The 6272-nt window shown below is 41.5% G+C and overlaps 1 long non-coding RNA gene and 1 other non-coding gene across 2 annotated transcripts in view; one reads left to right on the top strand and one right to left on the bottom strand.

Moving 5' to 3' along the window:
* Window positions 1-3309: 3309 nt before the first annotated feature.
* LOC143302363 (uncharacterized) overlaps window positions 3310-6272 on the top strand; it is a 240097-nt gene continuing 237134 nt past the window's right edge. Inside the window, exon 1 of the long non-coding RNA XR_013057927.1 lies at window positions 3310-3370. This is a non-coding gene — a long non-coding RNA (uncharacterized LOC143302363). The remainder of the gene's footprint in view (window positions 3371-6272) is intronic.
* Window positions 5139-5255, bottom strand: LOC143275100 (U5 spliceosomal RNA). The gene has a single exon (XR_013053354.1). It is a non-coding gene; the product is annotated as a U5 spliceosomal RNA (small nuclear RNA).

The raw sequence follows: 6272 nt of genomic DNA, 5'->3' as shown, positions 1-6272 counted from the left end.
ATGATTTCAGTTCAGGGATTTGAGACTTTAACATATCGCAAGTTGGTATATGATCGGCTGCTATGTGAGCACCACAGATGCAAGAAACATTACTGACACATTTTGTTCTAAAACAATTCATTTTCCATCTGCAGATTAAAGAAATGATTTGCCTCTTATGAAAATCATTAAGATAATGTTTTCCCATGAAACCATACATTTTCGTTATGTTCTTATGTAACTCGGAGTTACCAGTGTGTTTTTATTCAGACTGAAATTTTGACCATTGGACTTTATTTTACGTGTCATGTACAGTATAGACTGGATCGCAGTTTAGTTTTTGACTCACTTGTGTAAACAAAGTGAGTCTATGTTTTAACCCGGTGTTCGGTTGTCTGTGTGTGTGTGTGTGTGTGTGTCTGTGTGTTCGTGGTAAACTTTAACATTTTCTCAGCAAATACTTAGTCAGTTGACACCAAATTAGGCATAAAAATAGGAAAAATTCAGTTCTTTCCAGTCATCTTGTTTAAAACAATATTGCACCTCTGGGATGGGCACAAAAATTTTTTTTTAAATGAGGCCTAATTATATGCAAACTGCATTTACTGTTTTTTTGTGTTTTTTTTTTGTTTTTGTTTTTTTTTGTATTCTCTAAACTTGGCACTTTGATCTGATATTCTGACCCAACAACAAGAGCAGTCATTATTATCATTTTTTGTTCAAACAGGAACTTCTTTTGCTAAGCATGGAAGTTTTATTTATTTTGCAAACGTTTTGGTGCAGATGGTAAAAAAGGGAAATTACTCTGTAATTAATGCTAGGAGACTTAATTTGCTTTAAACTGATCTTTCTCATCTTAAACATTACATTTTGAAATTATACTCAATATATAAAAAGCTTGGATTTTTTCTTTTTTTTTAAGTGTATCACAAGTGAGTCTTGAAGGCCTTGCCTCTCTTGTTACTGTTTGTAAAGCTGTTTGATTCACAGATACAGTCTATCATAGAGCATGGTACTAAAATATGTATGTGCTCACGGGAATGGGAGGGGATGTTGAAAAATTACATGTTTTTGAAATGAATCGTTTTCTAAATGTTGACAGTCGGACACCATAATATTACGATTTGATTTATGGAGAACTTGGAAGGTGCCCTATATATCTGAAATCCTATGTAAAGTGTATTGGCTGAAATAAACTAGAATGGGTAACCATACATTACCTCACAAGATTTATATGACACTCTATGATTTAGACATTAATGAGGGAAAATCTTCGGCTGTGGGCATACGAAAATGTTTATGTTTATGTGGATTTGCACATGTGTGGAATATTAACCAGGGCGTTGAAAGCATAACGGGATTTATACTGCAGCTGGCAGGACTGGCATCAGTGATAGTGACAGATTAATTTTTGTTGAACATAAGATGTTTAAGTTGACCAATCGTGTAGAACCATAATATACTCTTATGACAATGAATAGACATGTCAAATGTGCTTTAACAAAACTAAGATTTAGTGCCTCAGACATTGCCTGCAATTCAGTGCTATAGATTCAGTGATAGAAGACTTGATACAATGCTACGTCGTTCAGTATATCATGATTGCAAGGAAGGTTAATTTCATTTTAAGTTTTGTTGTCCTGTTATAATACGCACGCGCGCTCACACACACACACACACACACACACACACACACACACACACACACACACACACACACACACACACACACACACACACACACACACACACACACACACACACACACTCACTCATTCACATACGCCAGCAGTGACCTTTTTTTTCTCCCTGACAGTTTTGCCCCCAACTCCTTATCTAATAACACTTACAGTGCAAAAATAAAGACTAAAAAAAATAAAAATAAATAAAAATAAAAATAAAAACCATAAAACTTGAGGACGAGCACAGAGAAACAGACACACACACACACACACACACACACACACACACACACACACACACACACACACACACACACACACACACACACACACACACACACACACACACTGAGAGGTGCAGACAGGTGGGAAGTAGGAGGAAAGGGAGAGAAAACGTAGTCAGTAGTCGAGTACATGAAAAGGGAAGGGGGTGGTGGTGGTGGTGGTGGTGGGTTCGGGGATCGGGACCTAGGAGGGGAGGGGGGTGAGGAGGTCTGGGAGTTGGGGGATGCAGTGTGGGGGCTGAGGGGGGGATCGGGAGGGGGTTCGGGTGGGGGTGGGGTGGGGGTGGGGGGTATCAGTTGAGTGTAGGTGGTTGAACTCTCCTTTTCATCGTCACATCATTTTGTGGGTGTATGTATAGAAGGGTGAATCACGAGTTAGTTCCTTTCATTCCCTCAGTACTGCTTCCTTTCAAGTTGGGATCAACGTACTACCTTGACTCTTTTATTTTCACTCTTCGTCAGCTGAGAGAGAGAGAGAGGGGGGAGGGAGGGAGGGAGGGAGGGAGAGAGAGTGTGTGTGTGTGTGTGTCTGTGTGAGAGTGTGTGTGTGTGTGTTTGAGAGAGGGAGAGGGGGGAGAGAGAGAGAGGGAGAGAGGGGAGAGAGAGAGAGGGAGAGAGAGAGGGAAAGAGAGAGGGGGAGGGAGGGAGAGAGAGAGAGAGGGAGAGAGAGAGGGAGAGAGGTGTGTATGTATGTATGTATGTATGTAGTATACGTATGCGTGTATGTATTATAGAAAGCACCACCCGACTGTATTACCTTGACCTCCGATAACAGTGCTGATGACGAAGCCATTCAGCTCTGATTCCTCTTTTAGATAATGTTACGAAAGCCAAATTCTATTTCATGGAGGCATCAGTGGGGGTAAAAATGTTGTAAATGCATGGGGCTCTCTCTTCCTGGGAGGTTTGAGCTTCAGTCAGCACTATTAATTAACCAGTTGCAAGCTGCACTGAGTGTAACGTATTGATTGATGCGGATACTTATATAGCGCCTATCCTCGGTCAGAGACCAAGCTCTAAGCGCTTTACATACACGGGGACATTTGCACCACAGGCTGCCTACCTGGGTAGAGCCAACTGAAGGCTGCCACTGGGCGCTCATCATTCGTTTCCTGTGTCATTCAATCAGATTTCAGACGCACACACATACACACTCAGACAGACATGTAACATTTTACGTGTATGACCGTTTTTGTTTTTGTTTTTTATTTACCCCGCCATGTAGGCAACCATACTCCGTTTTCGGGGGTGTGCATGCTGGGTATGTTTCCATAACCCACCGAACGCTGACATGGAGTACAGGATCTTTAACGTGCGTATTTGATCTTCTGCGTGCGCATACACACGAAGGGGGTTCAGGCACTAGCAGGTCTGCACATATGTTGACCTGGGAGATCGGAAAAATCTCCACCCTTTACCCACCAGGTGCACCGAGATTCGAACCCAGGACCCTCAGATTGAAAGTCCAGCGCTTTAACCATTCGGCTATTGCACCCGTCAATTATACGTATGTATAATGATGGTTTCGTCCTGTTGTAGGCTCAGTGCGGACGGAAAAACAGCGACAGAATTGGTTGGTGGTTTTCAACTATGTTTCACAGCCATCTTTCTCTCTCTCCGTCTCTGTCTCTGTCTCTCTGTCTGTCTGTCTCTCTGTGTGTCTCTGCCCGTCTCTCTCTCTCTCCACTGTGTCTGTCTCTCTCTCTCTCTGTCTATATCTCTGTCTTTGTCTCTCTCTGTATCTCTGTCTCTCTCTGTCCGAAGGCTGTCTGTCTGTCTCTCTTTCTGTGTCTCTCTCTGTCTCTCTGCCTCTCTGTCTATCTCTGTCTGTCTGTGGGTGTGTGTGTGGGGGGGGGGGAGGGAGAGAGAGAGAGCCGAGAGATACCAACGGTTTGTAATGTTACAGTTAACTTCTTCTTCGTTCATTGGCTACAACTCCCACGTTCACTCGTATGTACACGAGCAGGCTTTTACGTGTATATGACCGTTTTTTTTTACCCCGCCGTGGATTACAGGATCTTTAACGTGCGTATTTGATCTTCTGCTTGCGTACACAAACGAAGCGGGTTCAGGCACAAGCAGGTCTGCACATGTGGTGACCTGGGAGATCGGGAAATGATAATTCAACTAGAGGGGACCATTCCAGGCAAGCCAGATTTGTCCCACGGGGTAAAAATTAACAGGGGTACGAATAGGTTGTTACACCGGTCAGAGGTAGACAAGCAAGACCTATGCATGCCCGACCTGTGGCCAATACAGCCACTGGGGTCTTTGTTCGGGATCTGCTCAGTTCAGCCAAAGATGGAAGAATAATCGGACTTAGGGGGGTGATGGCCTAATGACCCTGACCCCCACATACCCTCCTTGGCTGCTGGCTCTACAGACCTCGGATAGACCTGGATATGGCAGGGCTCAGAAAGGGCGACAACCCCTTAAGTTGTATTACAAACTGGCTGTCGAACTGTCACAAAAAAATGAATAATTAAATCAATGATAATTTTCAGCAGCAGCAAAACACACAGGGAAGCAGGTTTGACTTACAACACACAAACATATAGATATATAGATAGACAGAGAGACAGACAGACAGACAGACAGATATATCAGGCAGAGACATATAAAAAGGTCATGTCAACTACTAAACTTATTCCAATTCTGTGTTGGTGGTAGTTTCACAATACAAGGGAACTAACTTTGTCAGATTTCTTTTCTTCAGGCCTGTATCCATACTGATTAAACCCCCTTTCGCTTAAACTGACACCATAATTTCTTTCCGAATTCATATTTCTTTCTTTTAAAACACACACACACGCATTCATTAAATTAAGTGGTTAAAAAAAACCAACAATCCATCTTTCATGCCTATATGACCATATGTTATATGCTTTCTTTACCCAGCAAAGTGCGCTTTTCTTTTTCTTTTTGTGCCAGTAACAGCTGTCTTGCCATGGGTATTACATCACAAAAAAACACAAACAAAACAGCATGACCAACACTATTCATGTTCATATTTTTTGGAATTGGAGTAAGTAGTTTTGTTTTTGTGAGGTATTATACTTTGCCAGCAATTTATCAATGCAACTGACTAACACACTGACCTGTTTATCATATGTATTTTAATCCATGGCGTAGCAAGCAATAGGCTTTTTCAGACATGGATGTCTGTGCAATTCTGTTCTTCGTTTCGTTAATCACCCTTCTTACAAGGGCTTGAAAAATTAGTTGTAGACTCATTAATTTGTTCCTCTCCACGGAAATCTTTAGTAAAAGGCGAAAGATTTTCTCGTTACTTGAAGAGAAACCAGAGTAACCATGATAGCAATTTCTGCTGGAGACTTGGGCAGTTGTACTACATAATCTTCAGGTGTCTATAGTCATCTTTGTTATTTTTCTATTATTTACTTTAAACGTTAAAAAAAATATGGTATAGTAAAATTTAGTCTTAGATATAGCGATTATTTTCATCACATTTGTTAGGATAAAAATGATATATTCATTCACGATACTATAATATAATATACATTTATATTATATATATGACATAAATTTATGGGAGGTAACTCCGTGTAAACAGAATTACAAGAGTTCACCGCAGTGAGAAATTACGTCCCTTGCTACCATGTGTCTCAGCCACTGAGCTGATTGGGACAACTTTTGAACTCGATGACCTCGACATGGCAGGGCTCAGAAAGGGCGACATCCCCTTAATTTGTATTTTATAAACTGGCTGTCGAACTGTCGCAAAAAAGTGAATGACTAAATCCATGACAATTTTCAGCAGCAGCAACACACACACACACACACACACACACACACACACACACACACACACACACACACATCCTTTCACCATGTCCTCAAGAAGGAAACTGGGTAACTTCGATCGAATTCTCGGCTCTATTGCACGGCTGAAGGATCGAGTAGGGGTGCGAAAACTGAGTATCATGACTAAGATTTCATGTGTCCCATCCCACCATCATTAGACTCTATATAATGGAAGAGTTCAGGAACGATGTCGTAAGGTCGTCCCAAGAAGATAACGAAACGAAACGAAACGAATTTTTATTTCATGAGTGTTGTGGGGCAGATGCTGGTCAGGCATCTGCTTGGCAGATGTGGTGTAGCGTATATGGATATGTCCGAACGCAGTGACGCCTCCTTGAGCTACTGAAACTGAAACTGTGGGGCAAGCATAGTTGCTTTTTTTTCATTTTTTTTTCATGTTACACAAATTTGGACCTAACGCCAATTTTAATCTAAATTCCTTAGCCCAAACAGACAGATTACCTTGAAAATAATTTGTCTTTGTACCATATATCATCATGAT

The sequence above is a fragment of the Babylonia areolata genome, chromosome 29, assembly GCF_041734735.1.
Source record: "Babylonia areolata isolate BAREFJ2019XMU chromosome 29, ASM4173473v1, whole genome shotgun sequence".
Taxonomy (NCBI): domain Eukaryota; kingdom Metazoa; phylum Mollusca; class Gastropoda; order Neogastropoda; family Buccinidae; genus Babylonia; species Babylonia areolata.
Note: the sequence above shows the minus strand (reverse complement) of the source record. Positions and strands in the feature narration are given on the sequence as shown.